The sequence below is a fragment of the Vanessa atalanta genome, chromosome 4 (genome assembly GCF_905147765.1).
Source record: "Vanessa atalanta chromosome 4, ilVanAtal1.2, whole genome shotgun sequence".
Classification (NCBI taxonomy): domain Eukaryota; kingdom Metazoa; phylum Arthropoda; class Insecta; order Lepidoptera; family Nymphalidae; genus Vanessa; species Vanessa atalanta.
In genome coordinates, this window is record NC_061874.1 from 10,482,199 (window position 1) to 10,494,012 (window position 11,814).

Here is an 11,814-nt window from a genome sequence, read left to right on the forward strand (position 1 = left end):
ATTTGAGAATGATTTGACGCAATATCATTGGTCGAGAGCTCTTATCTATAATTTTCGAAAAAAAATGTGTTTTGAACGTTGACGAAGCTATTATCGGAAATTTGGAAGTAAAGTAAAGCTGAGTAGCTAACAAATCGTTTGGAATACGTAAATCTGAGGTTTATCTGAATTCCTTCATCGATTGGAATAGACTATAGTTCATTACATTACATTAACAGCCTGTAAATTTCCCACTGCTTCCGTTTCAGAAATTAGACACATGCATGTTTCCTTACGATGTTTTCCTTCAACGACGAGCACGAGATGAATTATAAACACAAATTAAGCACATGAAAATTCATTGGTGCTTACCTGGGTTGGAGCTCGAAATCATCGGTTAAGGTGCATGCGTTCTAACCACTGGGCCATCTCGGCTCTCAATGACTCAAACAGAGACTATATAGTACATATAAATCGACGTAATACGCCTTGTTTAATATAGACTTTTCTGCGGTAAAAAACAAAAACATCTATAAAAACAACTATCTGTGTTTTACATGTTAAATCACGCACGCTGGTAATACTATCACAGCTGACAGCGATGTAGAATGGGAAGGGAGCAAGCATAACTATTTCGGCTCACTAACTTTACGATCAAGGACAAAAACAAACTCAAAAGCTTTGTATACGTCGTCATACTGTTCGTATCAATAGACGTCAAATTATTGCACGGTTATGTTGATATTTCATCATTTAAAAGATAATAAGATAAATATTTAACCTGGTGTTCTGTTTGTTGGATGTCAATTGAATTTTGAAAGGTTTGAAAGGAGTGCAGATATATTATATAAAAACATGCAATCATTTAGCGACAGCGACTCTTTACTTATTGGCTAAAAATCAAGAAAAACAAATCAAGCTGAGAGAAGAAATCATGTCCGAAAAAAAAGGAGCGATCATTCTTAAAAGCGTGTATAAAAGAGACGATGAGGATGCTCCCGTGACTTTAGGAAACTTGAAGCAGATAACAAAATAATATGATATTTTCGAGTACAGAATACCTAAAAATGTAAGATATTTTTTCTCACTTTAAATGTTCATTTTAATCAAGCCATTCTCCTCTTTTTCAGACGCAAGTAACGTTTGGACATCAATTTCTATCGTTGATGGAAGAACATTTCCCGAGAGCAAAGGAATATATACCAGAAAGATGGATTATTGAAAAAACTCGTTGCATCACAGCAACGCACATCCTTTTGCATTCAGCCCATTTGGATTTGGAGCTCGCAGTTGTATTGGTAAATTAGCGTTTTCATAGCTTATAAAGATGTACAGATATAAATTATGTTTATTCTTTTTTCCATACAATTTAACTTATTGTGTTTTACAGGTTGTCGGATAGCTGAATTGGAAATAGAAACATTCTTAGCTAAGGTTATAGAGAACTTCCACGTGGAATGGTTTGGACCACCGCTGAAGGTTAAGCCTAGCTCTATGTATTCTCAACTACATCATTGAACCATTCAACTTTGTGTTTAAGGATGTCACGTAGTACTAAACAGGTTACAAGATACATACTAAGTGATGTCTTTCCCTATTATGTTGTCCCTCACACTCACATGTAATGTAAAGTAGACAAGAGCAGCTATGGAATAGATAAAGCCTCGATGGCTCAATGATACAATGTCTTTAAATTGTAGGTTCATTCCTGATCCCTTGGTGTATTGTTAAAACCACTTTCAGTACATTATACGCTTAAATATACATAAAGTAACTCAAAATTAATAACTCCTTGTCAAAGAGCACTGCCAGTATTATTTTTAAAATAACAATTATTACATAGCTATCTTTATTATCCATATTTCAAATTAAATTTGATGCAAGGCAAGTAACCTTAAATTTAAAGTATTTGATGAGTGAAGACTTAAAACTAGGCAAGGAACTCGAAGAGATTTTTTTTAATATTAATGTAAATACCATTAACGACTTAATGCGTCGCCCAGTGATGTCCTATACTTACTCAAGCGTTACGTTCATGAGAATGAGATTTCCCTTTTAAAATATAACTACCTAAAAAGTAGTAACACTTTTAAATCATTTACTTTTATACAGACCAGCTATTTATGGGATTTATCAGTTAAAATTAAGCACGACGTAATTGACGACTGCTTCCTTATTTAGCTGTCATCTTTAACATTGTCTGTAAAATTTGGGACTTAATCCTTACCTTTATCCTTTACCTTTATCAAAAGACCTGGCATTAAAACTCATTTCCTCAAAACTCTTGCAATAAGACATTATTGCTAGAGTTTTTAAGGTTTTTATAAAGTCCCACAGGGTCTAATTTTAGGATTTCTTTTATTTTGTTGATTGGGACATTGTACTGTTTGCAGATTTAACATATCTGTTGTACTTTGTAACAGTATTAGTCCTTAATTGAAATGTCGTAGACATTAAAATTGTATTTATACTGCAGAAAAGAGCACTCCGGGCTCCGAACCATTTATAATATTAATATTTCTAGGATATCATTGCGTGAAACATTAAAAGAAATTGGTTTATTAACGACTGCTTTAAAATGAATATATAATTTAAAGATTAATAAATTTAGAAAAAAATAAGAAGAATCTTAGTAATCATTAAAAAAAATTATAAAGATGCTTGTATTTAGCTCGCGTTCCAACGCCGAACTGATAAAGAACAATAATTGTAAATACTATTATTACACATTATTATAAGTCAGGTTTTTTGAAAAGAGTAGCAGTAGTGGTAATTAAAATAATCACAATTTAAAAAATGCTTTATTTAAATATAATTCCAATATAAACTTTTTAAATGAGAATGTTGTATTCAGAACGCAAACCTTTCGTACTGTTTTAGTTACGATATTTTATAAAATGCCTTTTAAATGTTACTCTATTCTATTTGTTCGAATGCTTTATTGCTCTAGCATACATGTAGATTCAGAGATCCTTGGTCCGAAATCTATTTCAAATCAATATAATTAGTAGCCCTGACTTGAAAATTGATAATGTATCTTAATTTAACACCCACATATTGACGTTCGTCCATTTATTGATTGCATAGTTCAAAGTTTTTTTTGAGTTTTTCGTTTCAATGGGAATTTTTGAATCATCATTTTACAAGATAAATTAAAGCTAAATCTAGTTCCGAATTTTACCAAGAGTATCCGACAAGAGACAATATTAATAAGTAAGATCTCATCAATAAAACATACATGTAATAAGCATACAAATACATTTTTATCATTGTATATCCTGTATTAAAATAATTTCAAGTCAAAGCTTCCAAATTTAATATATTATTTTTTATTCTTTACAATATTATATATAATAAGAACATTTTATAAAAGCCTAAGGTCGACTATTCTCTTGTATCTTTTTTTTCATTTTCTAATTCTACGGTAATTAGCGACCTAATATTAAGTACATATTTTTTAAATAAACGACAATAACATAAGATAACTAACTTAAAATATATACTAAAAGTAACATACAGTACACTTTTTTTCGTACCTACAATCGGGCAAAAGGGTAAAGTACCAACTATCAAATAAATGTGTTAAAGAAACTTCTTGAAGCAAACGAAAAAATGGTTCTCATTATAACAAACGATCTATTCAGTGGCGTTGATACCGTAACATTGGAGAATTATGCTCCTCTCAACATCTTTCTTGATGTAACTCATAAAGTATATTTGTGTTGATAAATACCTTTAATGTTGGTATCACATTTATTTGCGAATGAATAATTGACAGTGCTTATTTATCTAGGACTAGCTATTTCCCGCGGCTTTGCTCGCGTGGATGTTGAATATATTTACAGATCAGATTAAAATATTACGTTAATTTAAGACCTCTTTGTATACACATTGGCTTGTATTTCACCCCTAAGGGTAGAATATCCAGAAACGCTTACATACGAATCTACTTATTTTTAATCAGTATCCCAAAATAATTAAGTTTCATGTTTTTAACTTAAAAAATGACGGACTTTCATACAAACTTGCAACCCCTATTTCACCCCCTTAGGAGTAGAATTTCAAAAATTTCTTTCTTAGTGTGTGTCTTCTCTCGTCGCTTGGCGTATATTGCTTTATATTATTTGTGACTGTTTTAAGTAATTGAAGCAAACTTTAAAATCAAAGCCTTCATAAAGCAACACTAAAGCCATTTCGACCTACAAAAATAAACTTATTTAAACTGACATATTAAGAGAATAAACGTGTGGACTGTGGAGTGTTACGTCCAATTACATAGTTTGTAGTGTGGCCAAGACACAGAAATTAAACATTCAATATGATATTATGTATACTACTTATAAAAAATATCTATACTGTTGCTTATAATGTTTTTCTAGACTCATGGGTAGCAAATTTATAAGCATCGCATCAAGACCTTCGTTAGCAAGCATTTGAACACAGCTAAATTGAGGCTGGGGGACGGGGTATGCTGGCGATTTGTGGCGTCTTTTGATAGTAAAATAAAATAAAGCTATTTTTAGCGCGTACGAGCGGATGATTGATTATGAACATTTTAAGACAGTAAAAAATAAAAAAATAAATTATTTGTAATTTTAAAAAATACAGTTTGCGGCACTAAAACGTGTTTCTTTATTAAAATACTAAATCTGTTTTAATTCAAAATATTTGTTATTAGGACACTTGTTTAAATTTTGTTAATCCAATATACTTATAAACATGTAAATAGAACATTTTTTTTAATAAACCATCAAATTCGTTATTAAAACTCAACCGTATTTGACGTTTAGGTGGGGGATAAAAACTTGATTAGAAGTTTGTTATTATTGAAGTGAAACTTTCCCACCTAAGTTTTAATAAGGGCTGACTGCTTGCATGAGAGTTTGTCATTTTTCAAATCTGAAATACGAACATTCATATTATGTTTTGTTTTTCGTAAATAGAACATAAAAGGTAAAAGGATAAAAAAAAAACGTTAACGTTATAAACAATCTTACAACACTTAAAATTACCAAGTTATTATTTTTATGCAAGCGACTTTAATACATAAATAAAAAAAAAACATTACAAGCTTAATTACTTATTTATTGCATACCAACACTTAAAACTATATTTGAGTGATGTACTCAATATAATCTTGCAATAATTCTATAAAATTTATTCAAAACTTCTTTCAAAGATTAAATATAATATTTAATATAATATTCTGGTCAATATAAAACGTTCATAGTTGCCATTTTCCTTTGTACATCGATGTGCTTTATCAGGTTAAAGCCGTTGCGGAATATTGAATTTTCATAAACCCATATTAAAATAGCCTGCCATTTACACGTCCTTGTTTCTCTCGCTTTATAATTTGAATAGCTTCACCGATGCTGACGTAGAGGCAAGATCAGTAAAGCATTTATGCATATTGCCTCAAATGCATTTTGTATGATGATAACTCGTTAACAACGCTTACAGTCGATGTATTCGAAAGGAATTGCTTACCATTATGTTTAATTTGTTACAATATTCGTTCCTCTGACGAAATCGAGAAATAATTGTTCTATTTTTAATTTAAAGCACGTTACTTAAAACAATTTGTATGTTGTACTGCTGACCGATTTTGGTAACAGCGACCTATCTAACGTAGAGTAGCGAACTGAAAATGATGTCTGCGCAATGTCGCAAATACGAAACGTATAATTCCGTGTTTATAACGTTCTCAGTAAGTTAAAATCTCGATTTATTCGCTCAGCAAGTTTGTTAATAATTTACGTCTGAATTCTGAATAGCGAAGCACCGCTTCAATTAATAAGCTTTGGACAATGTAAAATTTTTATTGAATAAACTTGTTTATAAAATAAATCAAATCAATCTAAAATCACAACAAAACAGAACGATATCAATAAGTAGCATTTAAATAAGGGAATTAATAGAATCCCGATGTGCTGAGTACGAGATGAATTATAAACATAATTAAAGCAAATATGTATATTATTTATCTAGCAAAAATATTCTAAAAATATCCTCATATATCTATATATATATAACGGTGAGCCGGCAATACTGCTTGGTTCGGGGTCACCATCTTCGTATTGAATTTTACAATATTTCATTGGCCGACCACATCTGTCTTATCCTTCCTGACAACTGACATTTTTATGTTTTTCTTACATGACAAAGAGTGATTGACTTCACTGGCCATCCAGAATCAAATCTCAAACTAAGAGATTACAATCAAAGTATTTAATTATCTGACGCTGCGACATATATTACATAAAACATTAGGTGCTTGCTCGGTATGAGCCTTGATCTTCGTTTAAGGTGCCCTTGTTCTACCCGTAGGGCAAATTAGCCTATTTCACTATTAATATAAATTTTGAATGTGAGATTTTATCAGTAATAAACTCCGCTTACACGAATTCATACACGCAGTTTGTTGAATATGCATAATCAACGCAGAACACGTAGAAGGCTCTGTCAGTAATATTTCAAGCTTCCTAAATTTCCTTTCACGTCACACTTGGTATATCAAGCCTTTTGTGCGGTAACTACAATAGAAATGTGATACAATATGACACTCTTTCGTCTCAATGGGTACAATAGAAATAAAATGGGATAACCATCTCATAAAACTAGTCCACGCTTAATTTTTATTTTTCATACTTATTCGTCGCCTTAATACCTTTCATAAATCGTATGACGAATAAATATTATATTATTTCGCTTTACTTAACAAGCTCTTTATTTTCAACGACATTATTATTTTCGGCTTTAATACGGATTAAAGCTTATACTTCTATATGGGACATAAATTTTTTTATTTTACAGTAGCAGCCTGTAAATTTGCCACAGCTGGCAGGCCTCCTCTCCCTTTGAGGAGAAGATTTGGAGCATATTCCACCACCTTGCTCCAATGCGGGTTGGTGGAATACACATATGGTAGAATTTCATTAAAATTAGACACATGCAGGTTTCCTCGCGATGTTTTCCCTTACCGTCGAGCACGAGATGAATTTTAAACACAAATTAAGCACATGAAAATTCAGTGAGTCAGTTTGAACCCGAAATTATCGGTTAAGATGTTTGTCTTTAGTTTAAATTCTCAATCGTTTACTTTTAATAATCAACTATACATTTTAATAATTGACACATTGAAAACAAATGAGGGCTCCTCTACTTAATGGAATAAATAATTTATTTTACATCGAATTCATTAAACTTACAATCATCTTCGAATATCCTGTTATAACAATACAGTAACTAATAACAAAACGATATTATATGTATATTGTGTTTAACAACTTGATCAGGTAAAATAATAAATACTGCATCTCTACAAGCTGTAGTAACACATACCTGTATTTAGCTTTCTAATTATCAAACTATGCAAAATAAAAAGGTTATACCTGAAATGTTTTAATGTTTTAATCGAGTTTCAGTGTCTTCAAAGGGAAGAGTCGTCAAAATTCTATCCACATTGGAAATCACCAAAAGTGGGTGTTGCAGCAGGCCAAAAGATGTATTTTTAATGAGTTTCAGTCCAGCTCTTATCATTTTTAAGTAGACTGTATTCATTAAATAAGCTACTGATTTTGACAATCACATTTTAAACATGTTCCTATTATATCCAATAATAATACATATCACCTAAACATAAAGAATTAGGTTTTATTTTTAACAAAATCTATTATATAAATGCTATTATATATGTAAAATCAATTATTTTATATGAAAATATCGTTAATTCAATTCAATGTCTTGATTTTCCAGAGATCGTTCGTGGTAGTTAGATGTTATCAATAAATGTAAAAATAATAGCTCGTAAAATTTAGATAAATACAGTACCAGGCAACTATTTATACAGGGCCTATTAAAAATGCAAAACAATAAAGTTTATTTTTCAAGACGTTTTAGTTAAATTGTTTATACGTAACCAGACGTTTTAGTAAAATTGTTTATAGGTAAAGCGACGACCTCCGTGGTCGAGTGGTGTGTACACCGGTTTTCACGAGTACGCCACTCCGAGGTCCCGGGTTCGATTCCCGGCCGTGTCGATGTAGAAAAAGTTCATTACTTTTCTATGTTGTCTCGGGTCTGGGTGTTCGTGGTACCGTCGTTACGTCTGATTTTCCATAACACAATTTATAAACAATTATTTTAGTTTCATACTAAATAACAAACGGTAATAATTATACCTAAACATATAATATAATTGTGTTAAAAATTAGTGCACTATATTTTTTATATCCCAGGTAAGCAAATGTCTCCACTTTACCAAATGGTAAGTGTCCAAGGAGTTCAAACGCCAAGCCAACCAGTACAGTTAGGAAGAATGAACTGGACTACATTGCTATACCGGCCTCTTCACGCCTCGTATAATGAAATCCAGGTTATTTGAGGAGGTTAACATGTGTGCAGGTAGAGAATTCCATTTTTTTGCGGTGTGACATTGAAAAGTGTTAGTGCAAATTTCTTCGTGCGCGGTGGAATTGATATCACGGTTAGGCAGTTATTTTGCCATGAAAAAATACCGCACCTTTATCAAGACCCCGAGTTTTCGTGACGCTGTTCTGATTACAATCCCGATATAATCTCTTAAATGGAGGTTGCAGCGAACGTCATTGGCAATAATTCAGTAACTTAGCATGGCAATTTTGCTTTATATCACCAGCGTATTGCCACAGATGGAAGGAACAGGGGAAAATTGTGACTTTTTCACAGCGCACACATATACCTGCGTTTTCTTAGCATTAAACTCATCAATATTATCAGAGCCCCATTTGGCAATGAGTTCAAAGTCCTTTCGAGTTCAACAACAAAATCCCTTCGCCTTTCTTCAACTTCATAGCATTGTATGTTCCCAGGGGAAACTTTATAACTATACATTGATAAATTGGACGATATTTTACATTTAAAAAAAAAATCATTTAAATTGTAAACTGATTGAGGTTTATTTACTTAATAACGTCACTTAACAGATAAACACTAATTTACCTATTTCAGTCCTCATTGATTTGACATTCGAAAGAAGAAGACGAATCATTGTCTAACTAAATGCTGTCTAGGGGATGACACTAGACGGCATTCTTCAATATTTATATAAAACTGTTGTATTGATAAAAAAAAACTATTCAATAAATAAACTCGGCTCCTGCCCCCGACCATGAAACTGCCTTAATAAAATAGGACTCTTGGAACAAACTTTACTTCACGACACGCAAGCAATTTGGCGAATTGAATCAAATCGCCCATGATTTGCCATTTAATGTCGACATTGGCGTAATTTCTATGTCAAGGGCAGAGTTCAAGCCAGGTACAGTGCTACATTGAAAATTAAATGGTAATTTGACTTTTATTGCAACAGAATACAAAGCAATGTAGATCTGATTTGCAGAACATTTTCTTTGAAGTTTAGAACGATTGCATCTGTGACAAAGATGACCAGATTTCAATAGAAGCAAAAACAGATGAATTTGTTTTGTTAAATTGCTAACACTTAAATATAGTATAATAGTTAAATTTCTTAATAATAATGGCAATAATGATGTGAATGAAATGGAATAGACCTTGATCTCGTTCTTTAATTTTTTGTATTTATTTGTGTAGTGAGTGTTTTAAAAAGTAAAAGTTAAGGAAAATATAGAAAATTCATTAATATTTATTGATATATAGCCCTTAGTATCCAAGTCATCCTCGCCTATATAATGTTTTTATTTATGATGAACTGTTGGTCTAATGGCAATAACTTATATCTAGTGTCTTTCAAAAATTTACTAACTTAGGCCTGGAATTAGGTATTTGTCTGGGTTTCGCTAAGCACGTAAAACTGTCTTAAGACTCCGGTTTAAGATTGGCCGCTGTGACGGTGTGACGTGATGTCAGTCAAGAAGACATTCTTGTTATTTATAACTTTTAGTAACATTTTTGGTCAGTTTTTATTATTTCACACTACAGTAGGTTTTTGACTTTTATAAAAAAGTACGTTATGGTATACAAAAACTATATTCTATTAAAAATTAATAATACAATAAAGACGTAATAAAACCAGACATCGTTCTAGCTACTTAAATAACATTATCCATTGAGATTTCCAAGAAAGGAAATCTCAATTTATTAAACCGTAGGAAAATTTACCACGAGGAAGGAACCTCTCCCCGATCTTATTAAGTAGCGGTTCGCTGCTCTTTTCTGTATTAATAGAACACTTTGAAAAATTCAAATGACAATACAAAACCTTGAAATATATAAACCGTACTAGCTGCTCCCAACTTCGGCCCGGTGAAATAAGAATTTTTACCGCCACCCACCGTGTCACCGTGTGAAATAGGTCCAACCGTTTAGGAACAGTTCAAATTTTTCTTATATATCTAAGAATGAGATGATATACGTATACTTAATGTTTCGAACTAATTACGCATACTATAAAATCTTACAAATATTGAATTTACCACATCATAGCATTATAGGATATGATTATTATCAATGTTATAGTATTTGACAAACACTACATTATCATAGCATGATATGTATATATACACGTCATTTATAAATAATAAATTTATCTGCAGATGTAATCCGAAGCGTATAGCTTCAATATATAATTATAAGCATGTTAATTGACGATTCAAAGGTGATTGATTTTATATTTGTTTTTGTTTGTTGTATATACGAGTTCATAAATAGTTCATCGGATGTAGTTGTGGCTTAGTGGAGTTGTTGTTGGGGCTCTTGTGAGGTATTCTGACAGAATTCTATGTACGTACTAAATTCGTAACAGGTGGCGGGACACGTTTACAAACAAATTTAAAGAGGCATTACAAAGCAAGCCAGTTCAGTATCAGTTAGTTATAAGGAAATTAATTTATTTTTCGATTAACAAGCTGTTGTAATGTAACACAAAGTATAAAGTTTCGGCTGATAAGATTTTTCTCCTCAAAAAAATACTATACTATTCATATTCTTTATTTATCATTGTACTGACACTCGAAAACAAAAGTTTCGTTCATTATTTATAACTTCAAAAGATATAGGGGGAAAACCATATAGACAAAAGATAAATAATGGTGATATATTTGAACATTACCGCAATAACGTTAAATTCGCCCCAATCCGCGGCTTCGGATATATCGGAATACATTCAGAGGATTTTTCTTTTACAAATAGAACCTATAAGATTATCTTCCTTTCGAAAATCTCCAGATATATCTAGGATTACATCTGCTGAATCCAAGTGCAAATGTATATTTTGAATATTCTAAATCACACTATTCATGGAAAATTGGATTGCGAAGTAAGCTTTAGATTATTCGTGTGTATTGTTCCTTTAAATGTTGTATACTTGTACTGATACTTAAAGGAAAGAAAAAGAGTTAATTATTCAATATTAATTAATAAGATTCATTGAATTTGCAATTTTATCGTTCATATTATGACGTCACTAGAAAGCTAGCATGGCGTTCAGTGACCGCCACATTATCACTATACTGTTAATTTAGAGTCAAAAAAAGTCAAAAAGTCAAAAATCTTTATTCAATATAGAAGTGTTTGCACTTGCTTATTGATTGTCAAAAATCTACCACCGGTTCGGAATTTAGCACCTCGGACCTAAGAAGAACCGGCGAAAGAAACTCAGCGGGATATATTTTTTTTCATTTTTTTTAACCATTTTCCATGTAGGTACTGATAAGTATATATTAGTTGTTTGAAACAGCCTGGAGGCGATCATTTCATTCCCAAGGTGTGCAGTCAACTAAAAAGTCATTAGTGTTGTAATATCCTTTAGCACACAAACGCTCTTTAACTTTTAGAAAATTTTATTTCCTTAGTAAGTTTACTCCAAGTTTTATA